General features: G+C 34.2%; 1 protein-coding gene across 1 annotated transcript in view; it reads right to left on the bottom strand.

Moving 5' to 3' along the window:
• The window catches only part of LOC146400050 (uncharacterized), a 260931-nt gene that overhangs the window by 51998 nt on the left and 185352 nt on the right, over nucleotides 1–23581 (bottom strand). The window contains exon 10 of the mRNA XM_084977290.1: nucleotides 18222–18360. The gene's annotated coding sequence lies outside the window, so the exon portion shown is untranslated. The remainder of the gene's footprint in view (nucleotides 1–18221; nucleotides 18361–23581) is intronic.

The raw sequence follows: 23581 nt of genomic DNA, 5'->3' as shown, positions 1-23581 counted from the left end.
TTGGAACTGATCTGCCTATAGACGACACTTAGGTCACATAAGGAGGCTTTGGGAACATGACAAATGTTTCAAGGAGGCGTTGACCTACACCAAGGGCTCACACTATTATTTTCCAACTGGTGAGGCCATGTAAAATTTTTGATTTTGCTGATTCTGTGTCCTAAAAAACTCCTGGCCATTTCAGAACAAGAAAAATTTCTAAGAAGCGAATCAGGCTTGAAAGTTTGTAACATCAAAGATAACGCCACCTGTCAATAAAAAAACAGTCTTGCTTCTATGTTACAGCTAGGCTTCTCTTTTAGAAAAAGGGTTAAATATACTCTTTCTTTGACTAAGGCAATACAACTGCATGAATTTTGGTTACCAAAACCTTGTGTTCCTCGTGCTTATAATCTCTTGACAGTTGCATTATTAACCATGTGTCTTCAGGTTTAGTAGTGACACAGCTCATATTGTGTTCCCCTCATAAACTCTAGCTGCTCTACCAGTTTTGGATTTTCAGAACAAAAGGATTCAGAAAGACACAAGAAGACAATGATTACTTGACCCAACAAATCAATTCTTCCCTGACTTTCTTTTTTAAAACAGCCCAGAGCAAGCCAAAAGTAGGAGCACAACTATGTGCGGCTTCCTTCATGCTCATGCACATCTCAAGTTCCTGAACAGGGTCATTATTTTAAAATGATATAGGTGTGTGTAGTCTCTGCTGGACAAAGACTCCTTAAAAGTCAGGCTGTCATCAACATTAGGAAATACCCGTTGTCACATCATCATGAAATGGTTAGGTAATATTCATTGAGTGCTGACTAATGTTTTATTTTATTTAGAAATAGGATGTCATTTAAAAATGTCCTTTACTTGGGAGTTCCCCTAGTGGCTTAGTGGAAACAAATCTAACTAGTATCCATGAGGATGCAGGTTTGATCCCTGGCCTCGCTCAGTGGGTTAAGGATCCAGCGTTGCAGTGAGCTGTGGTATAGGTCACAGGTGCGGTATAGGCTGGCGGCTACAGCTCCGATTCAATCCCTATCCTGGGAACCTCCATATACTGTGGGTGCAGACATAAAAAGACCAAAAAAAAAAAAAAGTCCTTTACAAATAGGATGGCATATAAGTCCTTAAAACACACTTATGGCCTAGGTACTATTCTGCTTTACATAGTCTCAGTTATTTCTCTTAGCAGCTATCTAAAATGCATATTAATATTACTCTCATTTTACAGGTATGGAAAGGGAATTCATATTAATAGTTTTAGAATTCCTTCTATTTCTGACCTGCTCTGATTTTACATCAGTATAAATGCTGGAGATCACAAGCTAAATAAATTATAGCACCATATTGGTCCTGAAATGGAACAAGATGCTGAGAATATAAAGTCAGAATGTGTGTTGGTAGAATATTTAATGTGTTAGGAGTGAAGGAGTGACTTGGACTGCTGAGCCACAGTTTTACAGGTGTAATGAGCACTATCCTTTTCTCTGCCTTGGAAATAGTTTCATTCTCTTTAACTACAGTGTCATCCTTTGATCTTGGGAGGGACCCTGAGGAAAAAAGAGATGGAGCTCAGCACCTTCCTGGTCTGTGTTTGTGTAAACAAGAAGGAGAAAGACACACCGACCACCAAGGAAAACAGCCCCAGAGAAATATGTATTCTATGGAATATTTGATCTATTTTGGATTCATTAATATGAATGTTCGTTCTGCCTCAACAGATTTGAGATGTGGCAAAGCCCAGAGTCCTGATCTGTAAGGCATCTCTTCACTTCTATTAGTTGATTGTTCTCTATTGCTGCTGATAATTCTAAGTAAGCTTTAGCTGGATTAATTAGCTTCATACTTGGAGAGCTTATTGCTGAATTCTGAGGGTCTTTGTCTAAAAACTTACAAATAAATAAAGTTTCTTCTATTGTGCACTAGAAATGCAAAATATTCTAAGGGAACAGTAAGATAAACTTTGTTCTTGAGTTTTTTTTCTCTCTCTCCCTATCTTTATATGTTGTTCCAAACTTCCATGGATATTATGCCCTAATGTTTTTAGAATATTCTGTTTTTCTAAAGCAGAATTAAAGAATGGCATTGCAGTCATCCTCAGGTGGCATTTTTCACTCTATTTTACAAATTATTGACAGAAATGCATATCCATGTTTTAATGCAGTATTTTAAAGTTTAGTGGAGACCATGAAAGTAAATAGTTGATTCCTTTTAATAACCATATTTCAGCATTTTTTCTATGTATAAGATCAATTTTAGTAGTCCTTACTAATTCTTTCTGCTTTCCATATCATTCACAGGCAGAGCATTAGGACATTTAAAATATAGAAATCACCCCTACCCACCTTCCATTATGTGATTCACAAATTCTTAAGGCATTACATTCAATTTAGGTTAAGGGAGCAGGAGAAAAAAATAAAGGAAATGAGGTAATTCAGATTGCCTAGGAATATCAAAGGATAAATTTAGCAATGATTTTCAAGCACACAGACTTGATCTCCATCTCCCTTGAGGTTAGAAAAGGGAAGAGGAGCCTTAAACCACAGCCTAAGAGGATTAAGTTGGAGATATAATCATAGCAGCCCAGAGTGGAAAAGACTATAAAATCATCTGGTGCATCTTCTCTCTTTCAGAGAGGAAGAAACTAAAGCCCACAGAGGGAGGATCAATGTGTAAAATTACACTGTAGGCAGCAGGCTAAAATCTGTGGGCCTTTCAGGACTCTGCCTCCTGGCAGTGAAGGTGGCAAGAGTTGGGGATAGATTACCCACAGACTATGGGCTTTCCTTCTCAAAGGGACAAGATTGTACAATCAATCCAATGAACAAATTATCAGGTTCATTTTTGCGCTAAACATCATAGAACATTCTGAATTATTTTCACATGGTCCCAGTAAAGAAAAAGAGAGAAGAGTTTTTTCTTTTTTCTTTTTTTCTCTTTGGGTGTGGATTTTTGTGGGGGCAATTAATCATTCAGCAAATATATCTTGGGCATTGATGCTTTGCTAAGGGGAATAATAGAGTGGGCCTATAACTGAGAAGGACTCTATGGGGCCTTCCTACAATAGATCCCGCACCATATCCTCTCTCTGCCTTTTGTCTGTAGAAAAACCTTAGTCAAAGAATAAATTTAATCACAAAAATGAGAAAATGCAGAAAGAAAGGAAAACAGTCAAGCAAGAGAAAATAAAAATAGTTTAGCCATTAAAGAAAGTCAAGGACCTTCAGTTCCTCCTCAAGGGCTATGCGTAATCTTCTGAGTAATGTCATTTGAGCTGTTTTTCGAAAACTAAAATAAATCCCCCCAGGTGGAAGATGTTAATTGTATGCTACCCACAACAAGTATGTAGGCCCCGCACCCATGGGAACCTGAAGGTTGATGAAGTTGACTCTTAATTACCTCCCCACCTAAGAATAAGAAAAATGTCCATGAGCTGATCACACACTCTACAATCCCCCTTCCTCACCTTGTCTTTAAAAACCTTTCCCTGAAAGCCTTCGGGGAGTTCAGGACTTTTAAGAACTCCTTGCTTGGTGCCCTGCAATAAATGCACTTTTCTTCACCACAACCCACTGTCAATAGGTTTGCTTTACTATGTGCAGGGAAAGTGGACCCAAGTTTGGTATGGTAAGAGGCCTCGAAATGCATAGCTCAGTGCAATGATACCCCAAAATTGATATTTGGGTAGGTGCCTGCTTCTTTATGAAAAAGTTTTAAGCAGTCTGGGAAGACAAATTTGTGAGGGTTTCATAGAGCTAAATTCTGTAATAAATATATGTCATTTCTACCTTATTGGTGTTAAACAGGGCTTATAGGATGTCTTTTTTCTAGCTTACTGCTGCATTATCTTTTAAGTTTGGTTTAAGAGAACTGGTGGACTCTAACCACTTGATTTAAAGAGAGAGGAAAAAAGAACCAAGTGTTTAATCTTTTTATCACAAACTTATGCAAGATACTTCTCTGAGAAGTCTCATTAATAGACTTCTTATACCTCATTGGCTGGAACTATGTTGACTGCTAGATACAAGAGTGTTTAGGGAATTGACTTTCCCCAGGACCTACTGCTGTCACATACAAAACTGGGATTCTATTAGATCCCAGCAAAAAAAAAAAAACAATTAAGGGAATCTTTTGAATGTGGAAAAGAGAAAGAAAGGGGTTAGGGAATGACAGGAGTTAGAAAAGAAAGTTTGTTTATATATTATTATTTTCAAATACTGTTGAGTAACTTTTTTTTTTCTTTAGGAATGGTTTTCTTGTTTTGTGTGCATTTTTTCCTGAAAGAGATTTTTTTCCTAGTAAGATGACTAGCAGGTGTTGGATCTTCTGTACATGGATGAGGCTTAGACATCCAATTCTGTGTGTTTAGAGTGAAATAAATGTTAGCTTTGGTAGAATTAATAGTTTCTTCTTTCTGCTGAAGCCTCTTAAAAACAAATAAATTGTCAGCACAACATCAGTTAATGGTAACTTGTCCTAAGATTACTCTATTTTTGCATATGCTTAAGCAAAGTTCAACCTGGATTTGTAATTAAAAAGCAAAGTTTTAATAAATCCTTTTCTTGGTTTATTGTTAATAATCAAATTTAGTGTTTTAGCTGAAAAATGAACTCTACTTCTTTTACTAAGTGTATGCTATATTAGATACATATATACATGTCCAGACTATGTAAAAGGTGTCACCAGTGAGAAATTCATTCAAGAAATAAAACACTAATTTTATGATAGGGTAGTTCTCAATTCTGAAGAGTTAGGGGTAGACAGCTAAATTATTATTAACTATACTGTTTTTTAGATTTGAATTACTTAGGCACATTTAATCTTCAAAATTATATGAACCATTTAAGTTACATAGTTTTAAAATTTTGTAGCTGGAACACAGATCGGGTTAATTCTCCACTTTTCAGTATGTTTCATAATCATATTTATAAAATTAGATTAAAATTGATTAGTTTAATTTTCTGGGTTTGATGACTGACATCTGGAAGTGTTTTTTGTTCAATTATTTGTTTGTTTGTTTGTTTAAACCACCATTCAATTTAATCACAGCCAGATAAACTAAACTCATTGTAGTGGGATCTCCATATTAGTTTGATATAGAGGTTTGTGATCTATAACATATATATATATATATATATGTTATTTAATTCCAATAAAAATGGTTCCTTTCTATGCAATTTAGTGTGTACAGGCATACCTAGGAGATATTGCAGGTTTATTTCCAGACCACGGTAATAAAGCAAGTCACACATGAATTTTTATGTTTCCCAGTGCATATAAATTATGGTTCCACTATACTGTAGCCTATTAAGTGTGCAATAGCATTTTGTCCTTAAAAAAGTATATATCTTAATTAAAAAATCTTTATTGCTAAAAATTTTAACCATCATCTGAGGCTTCAACAAGTTGTAATCTTTTTGCAGTAGCAACCATTAAAGATCACTGGTCACAATTTACCATAACAAATATAATAATACTAATGAAAAAGTTTGAAATATGAGAATTACCAAAATGTGACACAGAAAACACAAAATAAGTAAATGCTGTTAGAAAAATGGCACCAACAGACTTGCTCCACAAGTCTAAATCTTCCTCTAAGGAAGGTTCCTCTAAACTTTCAACTTGCAAAGAACGTAGTTATATGCAAAGTGCAATAAAGCAAAATATGCTAAAAGGAGGTAAGCCTGAATGGTATCATTGTATGACGTGTATTGTGTATACGTGTGTGGGTGTGGGTGTGACAGGGAGGGAGTCCTCTGGCTTACTTTTTGATATCCATAGTCCCAGTATAGTAAATTGACAATACTGTGTGGTTAGCCTACAAAAGCCAACTTTGATCTCATTTTTGTGAGTCATCCAAATTACTCAAAAGGATGAAAACAACAGGGAAGAATGAGTCATTTCATTTAAAATAAGCTCTGTCTTTCTGTTTTTAGAAAGTGGCACACCTTGTCTTTCCTGCTTAGAAAACTGCTGGAGTTTGTCATTCTGATCTATGTTTGGGTTTTTATAGTCAACCTAAGTTTAGAAATTAATGTCGTATGGAAAACTCATCTTATGGTAAAGCTACAGAAGGCACATTAATCATAAGGTGAATAAAATGAGCTTCTTATTAAGGAATTTGGGGGGAGAAAAAAACAGATCAAAATAAAAGGTTTATTCAAGTTTTCTTAAATATTTGTAATTTTCTTTAAGAATAACCTCTTTGTAATTACATTATTTGGTAAAAAGTTTGCCTTTGAAAATATGGGCTTCTTGAACAGCTTATAACAAATGAAAGACAATTTTGACTAGGTAATATATTCACAGGGTTCAAAAACAATAAACTGTAAGAAGATGAACAGTGGAAAGTTTTCCATTCATACCTATCTCCCATCTAGACATTATCTGTCCCACTCTTAGCCAGAACTGATCTTATTAATTTCTTATATATATTTCATAAGCCTTTCCTCCCCATTTCTTTAAGCACATACAAATAAGCATAAGTATATAGTATTTGTATCATTTTTACACAAAGTTTAGTATGGGTACTATTTTAAGCACGATCTTTTTCCCTTAATAGATCTTGGAAATTTAACATCAGTCTATTTCTGGAACTTTTTTTTATTGAGGTATAATTGAAATACAACATTGTGTTAGTTTCAAGTATATGATATGATGATATTTGTATAGATTGCAAAATTATCACCATAATATCTAGTTAACATCTGTCACCATACAAAGCTACAGAATTTTTTTGCTTGTGATGAGAACTTTTAAGATTTACTCTCTTAGAAACTTTCAAATATGCAGTAATGGTATTATTAACAATAGTCACCATGCTATACATTACTCATAGAATTTAATGCAAAAGCATTGAGTACATAAAGTAGCACTGTGACTAGAGAGAAATAAGTTAGGATAACTCCTGGGCCATACATAGATGTGGTGCTTAAATTATAACCTCTAGGGGAATAAAACTGTTTTCCTTGAATTTAACAAAATGGTTATATATATATAATATAAATATAACATAAATATAAATAATTATATATAATTATTATATATACTATATATATATAATAAATATATATATTTCACACTGCTCTGTAATATTATTATAAAAATTCAACTTCAGACAAATATTAATCTTTTTTTTTTTGGACGTATCTGCAGCATGTGGAGGTTCCCAGGCCAGAGATCAAAACCCATCAGTGACCTGAGCCACTACAATGACAACACCAGATCTTTGACCCACTGAGCCACCAGGGAACTCCAAATTACAAGAGAGATTTTTTTTTTTAATGCAGAGGATCTTGGCATGTAGAATTTCCCATGCTGGGGATCAAACTTGAGCCATAGCAGTGACAAAAAGTCACAGCAGGGACAACAGTGAATCTTTGTCTGCTAGGCCACCAGGGGACTCCAAATAAATGTTAATCTCAATTAACCAATAATAAAATTTTATTTTTAAGTTAATTTAATTGTACCATAAATTTAATTTTAAAATAGTTAATGTTCTCTGTTAAGGTAGGTATCATGTAAATAAGAGACTAGAAAGTGTTCTCATGAATACATCACATAAAATGGAATCTCTGAATATCTGAAACTAAAAATGGAGGGAATCAAATTCTTCCTAATAAATGTCTTCATGTAAAGGATAATTATTATTTAAGTAATTTGCTAAAGACTCAAGCTTTTTGTAATAATGCTTAATATGGTGTGTTTTATTTTTACCATGTCTATTCTTATAACTTTTAATGAAAAGATGTAGAACTATAAGGAAGTTATTATATCTTTTCTTAAAGAAATATCTCAAAAGTTTTTCTATTTAAGCTTACTTGAATCTATTGTTTTAAAAACTGCTCTGAAGCTAATCTAAAAGAGTAAATAAACTTAACACTGAACCTATAAAAATAAATTTCAGAATATTGAATGACGCTGAAAGTCAAGATGAGACCTAAAGCTTTTCAAATTGGAAAACAGAAACCATATGAAAGGCTGCTTAATAAAAACTAAATTAGGATTTAAAATTACTTTTCTCCCTTCATTCCACTTCTAAATATACCAAATACAGTTTTTGAGTAATAGAGGAAGGTAAAGGTTATTTACTCTAAATGATCAGAGAGTTTCTTAGATGTTACCTTTTGTTACATATCTCCTCTCCCCCAACACACACACACACAAACAGACATGCATGCACAGTGGTCATGAGGAGAGAGAGATAAAAAATCTTTAGCCTCAAAAGAAAGAAAGAAGTTCCTCAAAAGTTAAACAAAAAATTTACCATTTGACCCAACAACTCTACTCATAGGTATATACCCAAATAATCGAAAACAGGTAGTCAAATACATGTATGCTTGTACATATGCATAGCAACTTTCTTAACCATAGCCAAAAGGTGGAAAAAACCAAAATGCCCATTAATGGATTAATGCATAAATATATTATGATATATATATCTACACATGTATATATGTGTATATATATGTATATATACACATACATGTATGTATATGTCTACATATATATATGCACACAATGAAATATTATTCAGACATAAAAAGAATGAAGTATTGATGCATGTACAGCACTGGATAAACTTTAAAAACATCACACTATGCAAAAGAAGCCAGACCCAAAAGGTCATATGTAGTGTGATTCCTTGTGTATGACATATCCAAAGACTATAAATCCATTGGGACTGCACACAAATTGGTGGTTGTCAGAAACTGGGGAGAGGAGACAACAGCAGGGAGAAAGTGCTTATGAGGTATGGGGTTTTATTTTGGAGTAATGGAAATATTTTGGAAATCGTTAAAGGTGGAGGGTGTACAGTATGGTAAATGTACTAAATGTCACTAAATTAGTCATTTAAAAGGCTTAATTTCTTACATAAATTTCATGTCAATAAATTAAAACATCAATTCCAGAATGCTGGCCAAAGGTAAAATAAAAATTACTGGTATGAAAAAATATTTCACTTTTCTAATTTTTTTTTGTAAGCAGAGGGCTAGGCAAACAAATAAGTATACAGCTTTATATATTCTTGGGGTACTTTGCTATTGAGATTCATTAACTTTTCCACTTTGTTCAACATAATGTACAGCACTAAAGTGCATAAAAATGTGTAACTTATTGCCCTAAGATGCTTCTGATTTCAACATATCATTTCCTCACTTAATATTATAACCATTAAAATTTGATAAATATTGTTAATTTGTGGGGTAAATGCCCTGATTGCATTTGTACTTATATGTGTTTATAAGATAGTTTTTAGAAGATATTTGAGAATATCTGCTCAATGAGTTAAATATATATATATATACCTACTTTGTGTAATATTTTAAAATACTATCTTATTTGAATTCATGGAAGCAGAAGTTTTGTACATGAGCTGAAGAAGGTATAAAGTGAGCATAATCATTGGGGGAAATGAAATGGTTTCTAATCTTTTATATACCAGCCATAGTTGCTGTTTTCATATTTCTAGACACAGCTTTTTTCATGTAAAAATCATATTTTCCAACCTACCAAAAATTTCCTAAGCTAGACCATATCTACTTTCTTTTTAATTTCAATGAAGTTAACAAATCTATCAAAAAAACAAAACACTTTGTCACTGAAGTTAATAAAAATCACGAAGTCTGACAATCTAAAGCGGTAAGCCTCAAATTTTAGTCTGTCTCTGAATAAAATTTTACTGTAGATATTGACTTCTAAAATTAAATATTAGAAGCTAATAGAAGTAGATACTTGAAAAATAAATATGTTGAGACAGCTAGGAAATAGCTGTTATTTTTCTGTATTCTGGGTGTAAAAGAGGGTTGATAACTTAGGTATTGTAGACTGTTCTTGGTTTTCATTTACATGTATGTTGACATTGAGGCCCTCCCACAATGTAGAGAACTTAATATATTACAGCTATAATTACAATCTCTTGTGGTTCAGGAATCCGAAGAAGAATCATGTCTTGCTTCCCAAATCTCCAAATTGTAAAATGTTCTGGAAATTTCCCCTTTCCCCTCCCAGGGAACATAATTAAGCCCAGTTTGGGTCCCTGTGCAAAGTAAGTATTCTTGACAAGGATCAGTTAGAACACATACAATGATAGAAAATTTTTCATCTCAGACTTCAACAATGTCTGGTTCATCATCTTCAGTTCAACCAGCTGTGCAAGGAATTCATTTTCCTTAGAAAGATTAATAGGGTGAGGATGTGGTTTGCTAAATTAAATACTTTGCTTTGGCAAAGCAAATGCTAATTTTTAGCAACATTTTTAAAATTTTTATAATTTATTCAGCTCACATGGCTTCTTGACAAATGGCATGGCCTTGTGTGTATTAGACTAGCTGGCATATTGTTCTGATTTATATGCTATGCATGGATTTTATATACATCTACTTTATATTCTTATGATAATAGCATATATTACACAGGTTATTTTATTAAACTAAGACTATTGCTTTCTCTTAAAATAGCAGAAAAATTTGTTCTAGAAAAATACCCTATTTATAAATCTACATTTAAGTATCTAGTGTCTTTTATCTAGTGGCTACAAAACACTATTCCAAAATTTGTTAACTAACATTGATTCCTAAACTTTTAAGAAGCTCAATTTTATCTAAGGGTGAAATTGATTGATACTTAGACACTGACTTCTACAGGCCATTATCACATAAATGCAAGCAAAAAAGAGAGTGGGGAGAAGGAGGTATATATAGAGAGAAAAGTTGTAAATATAAATAATCAAGTACACAATTTTCCCATCTTTGTATGCTTTCTACTCTCATATTCCAGCATCAGCCTTTCCAGCAGACAGTTCTAACCATAGCACTGAAACCAAGTTCTCATATGTATAATTAAGTTCTATCTTCTTTAAATAAATGCCTCTTGTGTTGTGGGACTTGAGCTGGCCAGTGAAGTTAGACTTTCATTCTGTAAGCAAGTATATTTTCCAAAACCATCTAGTAGCCTGGCCAAGTCATGGAGGCCACCTGGGTTTTTTGAGGAAAACAAACAAAACAAAACCAAAATCTGACAAATATGAACAACCCAATATAAGCTAAGTCCTAAAGTAGTGTGTTGAATTATAGAACTCATTTTCAGGGGAGGAAATTCCAATCAGTATCATTCAATATTGACTATAAAAGTACAGTGAAGACCATTTGACAAAAAGTCTGTACTCTTGAATCAAATTTCCACACAACATGAGGAAAATTATCTGCTTAACATTTCATCTCAGTGTGTTATGTAAATAATTTATATATGTAATTCATTATATCTATTTTAAAATGTTTTGCACTTTACTCTGAGTAAATCACAATCTCCTATTATATACCACTGCACTGTTCATGTATTCTTTTGTAATTTTTACTTATTACCACCTTTTGTTATTAAGAGTAGAGTCGACAGTATTATGCTACACTGAACACTGTCACTAGCGATCAGTGCAAGGCTGCTCTGGTTTCATTTTATCTCGTTTTATTTATCCTTTTCTCCCTAATCTCCACATTTACTCTACTTCCTACCTAAGCATTTTCTTTGATATGTTTACTACATATCCTTAAAATTAGCAAATTATTGGAAAATCATTTTTAAATTTCCATTTCTGTTAAATTTATATATATGATTTTCTACTTATTCACTGAACACCGTGTGAGATACATTTATGTTGTTGTGTAGTATTTAGTTTCTTACTTTTATGACAACATTGTATTCCATAGTAAGTACAATCTTATTTTATTTTCCTAGTGATTTCCTCTAGGTAATTCCAGCTCCCACAACCATAAACAATCCCATGACATACTTACTATACTATTGCCCATGTGAAAACACGTGAGAATTTTGCTATCATTTTTTTTTTTTTTGTCTTTTGTCTTTTTAGGGCTGCACCTGCAGCATATGGAGATTTCCAGGCTAGGGGTTGAATCAGAGCTGTAGCCTCTGTCCGATACCACAGCCACAGCAATGCCAGATCTGAACCCCACCTGCAACCTACACCACAGCACACGGCAACACCGGATCCTTAACCCACTGAGTGAGGCCAGGGATCAAATATGCATCCTCATGTGTTTGATAAGAACATATTGGCTTTTAATGAGGTCACCATATATATTTCAGAATTTCAACAGAATAATAATTGCTATGTGTATATCATTCCCCCGCCTTTGTGGCAAATATCATTTAGGGTGGCTCTTCTTGTTTCACCAGGACATATTGGCAATGTGGGAGGCAGATAGTTTTCTTCTGTCTTCCAGTTGAGAAGAAACACATCTGAGCTTTATATAGAGATCCCACCCATCATCCAGAGATCCTGGACTTTGAGCTTGCTGCCTATGCAACTTTTGGACTGAGTATAGTTTGCCTCTAGGAAGAAGAGTGAGCCAAACAACCAGAAGGGCAGATTGTGGTTACTATTAATACCACCCACGAAACATTTTTGCCCCTCTGCCTTTGAGAGAAACGATGACATGGGACAATGTGACAGTGATATCTGTCAATTCTGGCCCTTCCATTGAATTTTTGATATAAGAACCCCTCCAGAACACTCTTTTTTTCTGCCACACTGAGCAGTGATATTACAGGCGGTATTTCTTTTTTTTTTTTCCTTTTTTTGTCTTTTTGCCATTTCTTGGGCCGCTCCCATGGCATATGGAATTTCCCAGGCTAGGGGTCGAATCGGAGCTGTAGCCACCGACCTACACCAGAGCCACAGCAACGTGGGATCCAAGCCATGTCTGCAACCTACACCACAGCTCACGGCAATGCCAGATCCTTAACCCACTGAGTGAGGCCAGGGACCCAACCCGCAACCTCATGGTTCCTAGTCTGATTCGTTAACCACTGTGCCATGAGGGGAACTCCTACAGGTGGTATTTCTTGATCAGTCTATGTCCAGACATGAGGACAATACCTCAAAAATGCTCTGGAAGATCCATAATGGACACAGAGTGTAAGAATAAAGGTGTTGATTTGAGATTTTGAAGTATTTATTACTAGTGCTTAACCTAATCTATAACTGATACAATTATATAGAACTAAGAGCACTGGTTCAGTGGGTATCCACATTCACAATTTTGCTAAACCCTGTTGATTGTACTCCATTAATCCTTGCTAACATTTGATATTACCCCTTTTCTAACTTTAGCCATTATTTAATGTATAGGGTATAATGATTTTCTGCATTCTATATTAGGTTGATTCCTAAATACTTAAAAGTTTTTCATTGCCATTGTGAATTTTGCTATTACTATACTTTCATGTATGTTGTTGCTTATCTAGAGGGAAGTTATTAATTTTTTAATGTTGGTCTAGTATTGGTCATAATTTCTGGATATTCATTATTTATGGGGGTCTTTCTGTGTAGGTGACTATGTAATAATAGCGACAGTATATTTTCTTTCTTCCAATCCATAAATCTATCATTTTCTTTTCTTGTAATATTGAGAAATTCTAATATCATACTAAATATTAGCATAAGTGTTTTGTTTCTAAATTTAATGAGAGTGACTCTAAACTTTTTTCATAAAATGTACTGTTTGCTATAAATGATGGCAGTTGCCTATATTCCCACTTTTCCTAACATTTTTTAAATAAAAAAATCTAGCAAAATCATTCTATAAATGTGTTTGACATTAACCCCAAATGCTCAGTCGCTTAAAAAAGCCCACAAATGGATTGATCAAGAATTGGACTTTTTCCAGACGACTGAGACTAAGGAAGGGATAAAGAAGCAATGGTGTTAGAACTTGGCAAGTAATTAAAGTGTTTAAATAAGTTTCATAGAGAGAAAGTAGCCTTTATTAAGCAGAGACTTAAATAATGGAGGGGTCCCCTGAGAAATCAAAATATGATCTAGACACATGCACACAGGCACACCTGTGGGTTTTGTTCCTGTTTGTGTAAGCAGTCTTTTTGTCTATACTTTTGATGGGGAAGAACTGTATGCAAATAAATCACTAGAAAGGAATAGAGTCTCCTCTGCTAGGGGAGGCTGACGATTTTATTTTAATGGTAATTTTGGTCCTCAAGGAGGGCAAACCATTCTTTTCTGATGTTGTTAAGGATAGGGCATATCACTTTTCTGCTGGACCATCAAAGCTCATCATTTTAGAACAGAATCAGAATGCATTTTTAAGTCTTTACAGCTTGAATAAGTAGAAAGAAATCAGAATGGATGGTGGGTTGAGGTAAGGAAAAAAGAAAGGACATTAGATCTAGGGAATATGAAAGACTCTGAGTGTTTTTCCTGAGAGTAGTCCCATAAGTGGTGGCAGGGGCTGCAGCCTAGGAGTTGTGCTAGATCAGATGACTGACCTCAGGGTTGCTGACAAGTCTCTAAACCAGGTGATCTACTGTGTGAGTGGGAAGATTGTCCTGTCTGTGATTTTCATGCCAGCTAAGTGTCCAGCTGTCATGTGAGTGATTCAATATCTTCTCTTCACATAAACAGTAGGTAATTTTCATTTCTTCTAATTTTTAGAACAGTAGATTAAAATATGCTGAAGTTTAAAATGATAAAGCTACTAACTTCTCTGGGAAACATTAAGTATTAGGTTGTTTTAATTAATATAAAGAAATGTACCTCTCTTAAAATGTATATGTGCAGTTCTTTCTTTTTTCTATAGCACACTAAAATATATTAAGTACTAGACCGTGGAAAATGTATGTGCATGTTCAAATTAAAATCATCGATATAATTGTGTCAGAAACAGATATTAATATATATATCTTCTTTTTCATCATTTATTAATCTTTAACTGTGATTATTTTAATTATTTTTGCAGCTGTTACAGGCAAAATTCCACTTCCACTTCAACTAGCTATTGTAGTTAAGTTCAGCATATGGACTCATAACTTAAAAAATGTTCTTATTCAGAGTCCTTATGATAAAAATTAATGGCATACAGATCAGGCATAAACTCCAGCCCTTGCAGGATTCTTTAGTCTGGATTCACAATTTATTGAATGGTATCATTCAGAATAGTGTTTTGGAGCTGTGGTTTTTCACTATTGCAGGAGACTATAATACTCTTTCACAAAATTTATGTTTCTTTCACAAAGTCTGTTTTTGTGCGTGATTCACTAGAATCACCTAAGATAACTTAAATCTTATCCCCTTAGGTACTCGATAGGACTTCTTATTGGGTTGTACTCTTGGTAAATGACCTATGATTTCTAGTTTATCTATTTAATTTGAACTTCTTACACTGTGATGACTCATGCATGTAAAAAATTCGATCTAGAATTAGATGATAAAAAGATCATGATTTGTTTAAACCAGTTTTAATGTTCATTTCCTTTAAAGCTTTGATAGGGTATAGGTTATATTTTAAGTTTAATTTATGACACAATTTGTTTAATTAGCATAACACTATTTCTCACATAGTTCATTTAACTTTTAAATACCAATATTTATAACTGATTTGTATATAAATAAATGCTTTGAAATAGAGTGGTGATGATTAATAGTTTTATACCAGTTAATAATGACAGTTATTGGTACTATAATTTGATGTATTTTTTATATTCTTTCAAAGAATACTGCAGTCAGGCAAGCAATTTGTTGACTTTTCAAATAAGCAATCAAATGCAGTCTTTGAGCAGATGTATAAGGGAAGCAAAGGTATCAAATGACCTCAGAGATGAACTCACACAGATATGATCAATTAATCTACAATAAATGAGGCAAGAATATACACGGAGAAAAGAAAGTCTCTTCAATAAGTAGTACTGGGAAAACTGGACATTTAGATGTAAAAGAATGAAATTGGAACATTCTCTAACACCATTCACAAAAATAAATTCAAAGAGGATTAAAGACCTAAACATAAGCCTGAATGCTATAAAACTCCTAGAGGAAAACATAGGCAGAACACTCTTTGACATAAATAGCAACAATATCTTTTTTGATCCACCTCTTAGAGTAATGAAAATAAAAACACAAATATACCATAGGATCTAATTAAACTTAAAAGCTTTTGCATAGCAAAGAAAGTCATTTAAAAAATGAAAAGACAAAACACAGAATGGGGGGAAATCTTTGCAAATGAAGTGACTGATAAGGGATTAATGACCAAAATATACAAACATCACACGCAGCTTTACATCAAAAAACCAAACAACCTAATAAAAAAAAGATCAGAAGATCTAAATAGATATTCCTTCAAAGCAGTCTTACATATGGCCAAAAAGCACATGAAAAGATGCTCCAAATCACTAATTATTAGAGAAATGCAAATCAAAACTACAATCCGGTATCACCTCATACCAGTCAAAATGGCCATCATCAAAACGTCTACAAACAACACATGCTGAAGAGGGTGTGGAGTAAAGGGAACCCTCCTACACTGTTGGTGGGAATGTAAATTGGTGCAACCACTATGGAAGACAGTATGGAGGTTCCTTCAAAAACTAAATATAGAACTACACATGATTTAGCAATTCCACTCCTGGGTATCTATCTGGAGAAAACCATAATTCAAAAAGATATATGCACCACTATGTTCACTATTCACAATAGCTAAGACAGGGAAGCAACCCAAAGGTCCACTAACAGAGGAATGGATAAAGAAGATGCAGTATATTCCACACCATGGAATATTACTCAGCCATAAAAAAGAATGAAATAATGCCATTTGCAGCAACATGGATAGACCTAGAGATTATCAAATAAGTGAAGCAAGTCAGAGAAAGACAAGTATCATATGAGATCACTAATATGTGGAATCTGATAAAAATGATACAAAAGGACTTATGTACAAAAGAGAAACAGACTCAAAGATTTCAAAACCAAACTTATGGTTACCAAAGGGGAAACACTGGGGGAAGGGATCAACTAGGATGTTAGGATTAACATACAGATACAACTATATATAAAATAGGTAACTAGGAGTACCCACTGTGGCACAGTGGGTTGAGAATCTGACTGCAGTGGCTCAGGTTACTGTGGAGGCATGGGATCAATCCATAGCCTGGTACAGTGGGTTAAAGTATCTTGCACTGCCATAGCTGTGACATAGGTTGGAGCTGTGGCTTGGATTTGATCCCTAGCCTGGGAACTTCTATACGCCATGGGTACAGCATTAAAAAAAAAAAAAAAAAGGTAAGTAACAAAGACCTACTCTATTGCACAGGGAAATCTACTCAGTACTTTATAATAAGCTGTATGGGAAAAACTCTGTGAAGGAATGGATATGTTATGTGCATACCTGATTCACTTTGCTGTACATCTGAAACTAACATGACATTGTATATTAACTATACTTAAATAAAATAAAAAGAACCTAAACTTTAAAAAGAAAAGTCTTCCTACTTCTTAATTTTTTTTTTTTTTTTGTCTTTTTATGGCCACACCTGTTGCATATGGAGTTTCCCAGGCTAGGGGTCAAATTGGAGCTGCAGCTGCTGGCCTATACCACAGCCATAGCAAAGCAGGATCCGAGCTGTGTCTGCAACCTACACCACAACTCACGCCAGTGCTGGATCCTTAACCCACTGAGCAAGGCCAGGGACTGAACCTGTGTCCTCATAGATACTAGTCAGATTCGTTACTGCTGAGCCATGACAGGAACTCCTCTTTCCACTTTCTAAAGAACCTAAAAATACCTTTTGATGCATCAGTCTCAAACACAAAATAATATTGTATGTAATCAGTATATTGATTCATTTCTTATTTGAGACTTATCACATGTGCCTTGAGAAGTGTCTTATTAAAATGCCCTACTTACTTACAATAATGTGACAAAAATTAGAGGGTTTTAGCTTTGATTCATTCAAACCCTGTCAGATAGATATATTCCAAGATGTAGAAGAGTTAATCTAAATAGAGTAGTCATCTTGACCCAATGCATTCAGCAGCAGTATTTACTATACTCCATAATTGAAAATCTGAATGTTCCAAGGGAGATGATTAATGCTCTGGAGTTAATTTTAACACCAGTCTCCAGTTCTTACAGGGCTTAGTCTAAGAACGTAGAGGTGACAAAGACTTAATTTTCTCACATGTATACATCATACTTTACACCACTGATGTGGAGAAACCATTCTATGCCTCTCTCCTAGCTTCTGGAGGTTGCTAGTGATCCTTAGCATTCCTTGACTCATAGACACTTCATTCTAATTCCTGCCTCTCTGTTTATATCACCTTCTTCTCTCTCTTCCTGTGTATCACTTTTGTCTTTTCTAAGAACACAGTCATTGGATTTTGGGAACACTCTAGTTCAGTATGATCTCATCTTGATTCTTACCTTAAATACATCAGTAAAGACCTTATTTCCAATGAACGCTGGGGTGCATGAATCTTTTCTAATTATGATTCTCTCTGGATAGACTCCCAGAGTGGGACTGCCTGATCATATAGCCAAGACCTGGAAGTAACCTAAATGTCTATTGACAGAGGAACAGATAAAGAAGATGTTAATACATATATACAACGGAGTATTATTTAGGCATAAAAAAGAATAATGGCATATGGAGCAACATGGATGGACCTAAAGATTACCATATTTTGTGAAGTAAGTTAGGCAAGACAAATATCATATGATATCACATATGTGGAATTTGATAAAATGATACAAAATAACTCATTTGTAAAACAGAAACAAACTCACAGATTTCAAAACAGATCTTATGATTACCATAAGGGAAACTGTTGTAGGGGAGGGAAAAATTGGGAGGGCAGGAATAACATATACAAAATAGATGATTAATGAGAGCCTACTATATGACACAGGAAAATTGCAATAGTTTGTAATAATCAATACGGGAAAAAAGAATTGATATATTTACACGTATAACTAATTCACTTTGCTGAATTAGTACAACATTGTAAATCAACTATACTCCAATAAAATCAAATTTAAAAATTAAAACATTAAAAAAGAGAACTTATTTCACATTCCGAGGTTCTGAGTTGATATGAATTTTGGGGCAACACTCCTTAACCCACTACAGGTATGGAAAATACTGTCATTATAAACGCTATTGGGAAATCACAACCTCTGTTTAGGTATTAAGAATATCTAAAATTTTAGAAATTTTATTAGGAGCCAGGCATTACTCATTCACGTTTTAACTTCTTTAATACTTAGGAAAACCCTTTGAAGTGAGTACTGAGATTATTATCCCCAATTTACAGGTGAGGAAACTGAAGACAAGAAGGGTTGAATATCTCTCCCCAAGTATTATAGCTTTTAAAAGACAGAGCCACATTTAGCTCCAAATATTCTAAAATAGAGGTCACATTTCTAAGCACTAATCTATTACTAAGGAGAAAGGAGGAGGGGAAATAAATGAAAAGGAAACAAACCAATAATTTTGAGGAATTAATATGCCCAGGTGCATATGTTAGGAAGTTTAACCTTAATAACAGCTCACTATGGTAGATTTATCATTATACCCTGTTTTTCTGATAAAAGAATGACAGTTAAGGGATAGGACATTGTCCTAATTTTCAGACCTGTGGCTGCCTCAAAGCTCACTGTTTCACGTGTATGTTGCCTTCCATGTTCCAAAGATAATGATTTTCGACAATCTTCTCAGAAATTAGTATGTATATTTCAAGATGAATTAAATCTTTCCAAATTTCTGAAAGTAATGTGCTGTAGAATTGCTAAAGGAATAGCAATTCATTTCTCCTCGATTTATAAATGTTTAATCACATTCGTCAAATATGTTTGATCAGTAAATATTACATAGAAAATACTGTAGGTATGGAGTTCCCACTGTGGTGCAGTGGAAACAAATCCGACTAGGAACCATGAGGTTGCAGATTCGATCCCTCGCCTCGCTCAGTGGGTTGAGGATCCAGCGTTGCAGTGAGCTGTGGTATAGGTCGCAGGCGTGGCTGGGATCTGGCGTTGCTGTGGCTGTGGTATAGGCTGGCAGCTACAGCTCTGATTAGACCCCTAGCCTGGGAACTTCCGTATGCTGGGAGTACAGCCCTAAAAAGACAAAAAGAAAAAAAAAAAAAAAAAAAAGAAAATACTCTGGGTATAATGTTAGTAGGCATAATTGGGGAACAACAAATTTCATAGATAGTAGAGAATTACAAAATTAAAAGGATTAAATGGGCTTGGGATAAACAAATTTCACATTTGAATGCATTACTATATACATCATACACAGATAATTCTTACAAGGCATGAAGACATTCACGACTAAATTATAAAATTTTTAAGTAATTATCTAATTTTGCAACAGTATAAAAATGAATATTCTTTTGGACCAATTTATAGTTTCATTTCCCAGAACTTAAAATTGGAAGTAAGGGCTCACAGATACTTCCAGACTGACTGTTTTAGAAACCAAATGGAAATAATAGAAGGCTAAAATCTGACTGACCTTTTATAATGAGATTTTTATCAGGGTACACTGCAAAATTTAAAAATATTTGGCAATATTTTATTTTAATTTCTTGTACCTCATATTTTTTTTAAAACAAAAGCACTATTTTTAATCATTTAAAAAGTTTTTGTTTTACCATATTTTTATATCCAACTGGAATTTTCTACCATACATCATATTATTCTATCTTTGCATTCTTTGCTTTAAAACACTTTTATACATTTTGCAGAGAATTGTGTATTAATGGAAGCCATGCAATTAATTAAAAACTTGTAATGAATCGTGCCAATCACTTATAAAAAGAATAAATAAAAATAATTTTATAGAAGCTGAAAGAAAACAAAGTAGAACATCATATATAGCTTCTATTTAAAATCAAACATTGGTTAAAAGAGTGAAATTTTATGTCATATTCTCCCAACAAAAAATTTCTGTATACAGCACAGTTTATTCACAAAGAAGACCGACATAATTATAACACATATTACATGAATTTGCCTATTAAGCTTCGAACTCTGAAAGGCAAGTAAATTTTGCTTTTGATATTGATCTGGTTATACGTCAATTTTGAGATGCTGATATAGTTTTTGTTCATGCATTTTCCAGGGAGAATTGTATGTTTTCAATTAATTATGCATGTTAAAATAAATCAATAATTTAAGGGGGAATGTGGCTTTGCTCAGTCTTCTGCTGCCTACAGACATAGAATTCTCTCTCTCTCACACACACACGCATGCACACACGTAGAGTTTTGAAACCCCCAGCATCATTTCTCATTGCAAATTCATATCAGTACTTTACGACACAGTTCAAAATCCTTAATCCATCCTACTACCTTTTCCAATTCATTTCACACCTGAATTTCCATAGCAATTGTTTTCTGTACCAACCATTTTGTTTAAAGATAGGGTTAAGTACACTATGCTCAGATTCCACATTAAACTCTCTAGAGACAGGCTGCTTGGGTTCAAAACTGAGTCTTATTTTGCTAAATATGAAACTTTGAACAAATGATTTGAGTTTTGATTTCTTAGGAAGACTAGATAAATATACATCCAAATGCCTTGAACATTAAAAAATGTTCAGTAAATGGTAAATTTCCTTCCTTATTTTCCATGGTCTACCTTTCCTTTAAATTTTTTTTTCTATTTTTATCCAAATATTTAATGCAAAGAATTTTAAAAATTAGTAGCCTTAAAAGATTTATAACAACACTAGAACAAAATGGTCCTTCCCTGTCTGCATTCCAACTCACCCTGCTCGTTCCTCTTCCCAAATGTAATCACTTGACAGTATATTCTAGTGATCAATGGCACCTATTTGGGAAATTTGGCTGATATTATAGTAAAGTATTTGCATCTGGAACAATATAGGGATCATGCTAATATTTAATAATAAATATAATAAAAATAAATCAATATAATCTATAGATAACATTAAAATATTTATTATTATAGTGCCTTAAAATTGTTTCTTTTTCATTCTCTAAAAAATATAATTTCCAAATTTCATTAGAGCTTTTATTCTAATGGTGAATATTAAATCCCAAATGTTTAAAATTTCTGGCTTTTTCCCCCTACTTTATGTACTATGACAACAAAGTAATTAAAAATATACAAAGACTGTTTTAGGCTGACTTCTCCTGAGGCAGACTCTGAAGCAGAGTTTAGCCTGTCTGTAGGAAGCTGGATAGGGAATTGCTTCCTGAGTGGTAACTTTGGAAGGAAAGAAGGGAGGGGACACCAGCTGAATCTACATCCACTGATGGTGCCTTGGCTGATTCCAAAGGGAGCTCTGGAGCAAACACACTAGAGTTCTGAGTTGGACTAAGGCTGTGAATTTTTTCTACCTTTCATGTCCAGGCTGAGTGATGTACCCCCATGTCAATCAGTCATTGGATAGAGGTGACTGTGGAAAAAGCATAACCTCGGGCAAAGTGGTCCACTGCAGCCCAGGCAATCCTGAAGGAGCTGGCAGCAGAATGCGGTACATTGACAGCACTCCCTGCTGCTCTGACAAGAAGTCGTTCTTTGAAAAGAGCTTTAAGTGGAGCATCTCTTTGTCCATGTTTTTGGCTTATATAATCTTTTGTGAAAATTTATATTAATTCGAGAAACATTTTCAGACAATGAGAGATATCTTGACAAGATCTACTGGACATTCAATAAAAAATACTAACAAGTGATAAATAGAATTCACTTTTTTGAAATGAGCTTATTGTTTTTGAAAGCCATTATTTGATTAGGGAAATAGAGTTTTAAGCTAATGTATATGATTTATATGACAGCTATAAATAAATACACCAAAGAATCCCCTAGTTGTTCAGTTTTTTTTATTTTTTATTTTTTTTGTCTTTTTGCTATTTCTTTGGGCCACTCCCGTGGCATATGGAGGTTCCCAGGCTAGGGGTCTAATCAGAGCTGTAGCCACTGGCCTACGCCAGAGCCACAGCAACGCGGGATCCGGCAGGGACCGAACCCTCAACCTCATGGTTCCTGGTCGGATTCGTTAACCACTGCACCACGACGGGAACTCCTAGTTGTTCAGATTTTTAAGCAAGTTTAAGAATTCATAGGGCAAAACATGAGATTGTGTATTTGTTCTAACTTTCAGGAAAGAATTTTGATTCTAGTTTTTGTTAAATGATTACTCAAGGTTTGTGGTTCAATGATTCTTCCACAAGGCTATTGTGTCACCAAAGGCTATTGTGGAGTTCTGCTTCTCCAGTTTTTCAGTGTATATTGGAAGGCTTACAGATGGAATGTACTGAATCAACTGCATTTTTTGGTTCAGTGAAGTGGAGAACATCATATAGTTTTAGAACCAGAATTTAAAACTAAAGAGCATGAAATAAAGTTTACAAGATGGTGGCCCACAAATCAAACATGGTTCACCAGCAAGTTTTGTTTCTACCACTTTGTATTCATATACATTATGCAACAGTTGCTGTAGATTAAATTAGTTGTTATTCTCTGGTCCGTTTGGGCAAGAATTTTACTTCCTGCCCTCATAGACATTAATCTTAGCCATGTGACTATTTGAGCATGTGAAATGTTACTGACTGATTTTGGCTTTTAGAACTACTGGTTGTTTTGCCACATTCTCCTTGTCTTCTGCTGCAACTCAGTCAGCCTCAGGTGAATATGACATGCAGCAGACATCCAGCACAGTCACAATGAACCTGTGATGCCATGTAGAAGAGAAGAGAAATAAACCTTATTTCTGTAAATCATTAGAATTTTCAAATTGTTCATTACTACAA

Source organism: Sus scrofa, chromosome 9 (genome assembly GCF_054392235.1).
Source record: "Sus scrofa isolate SSC_HxYL_T2T_F1_AM1 chromosome 9, Sscrofa_HxYL_maternal_Yorkshire_Landrace_v2.0, whole genome shotgun sequence".
Lineage (NCBI taxonomy): Eukaryota > Metazoa > Chordata > Mammalia > Artiodactyla > Suidae > Sus > Sus scrofa.
This window is presented reverse-complemented; position numbering and strand designations above follow the sequence as displayed.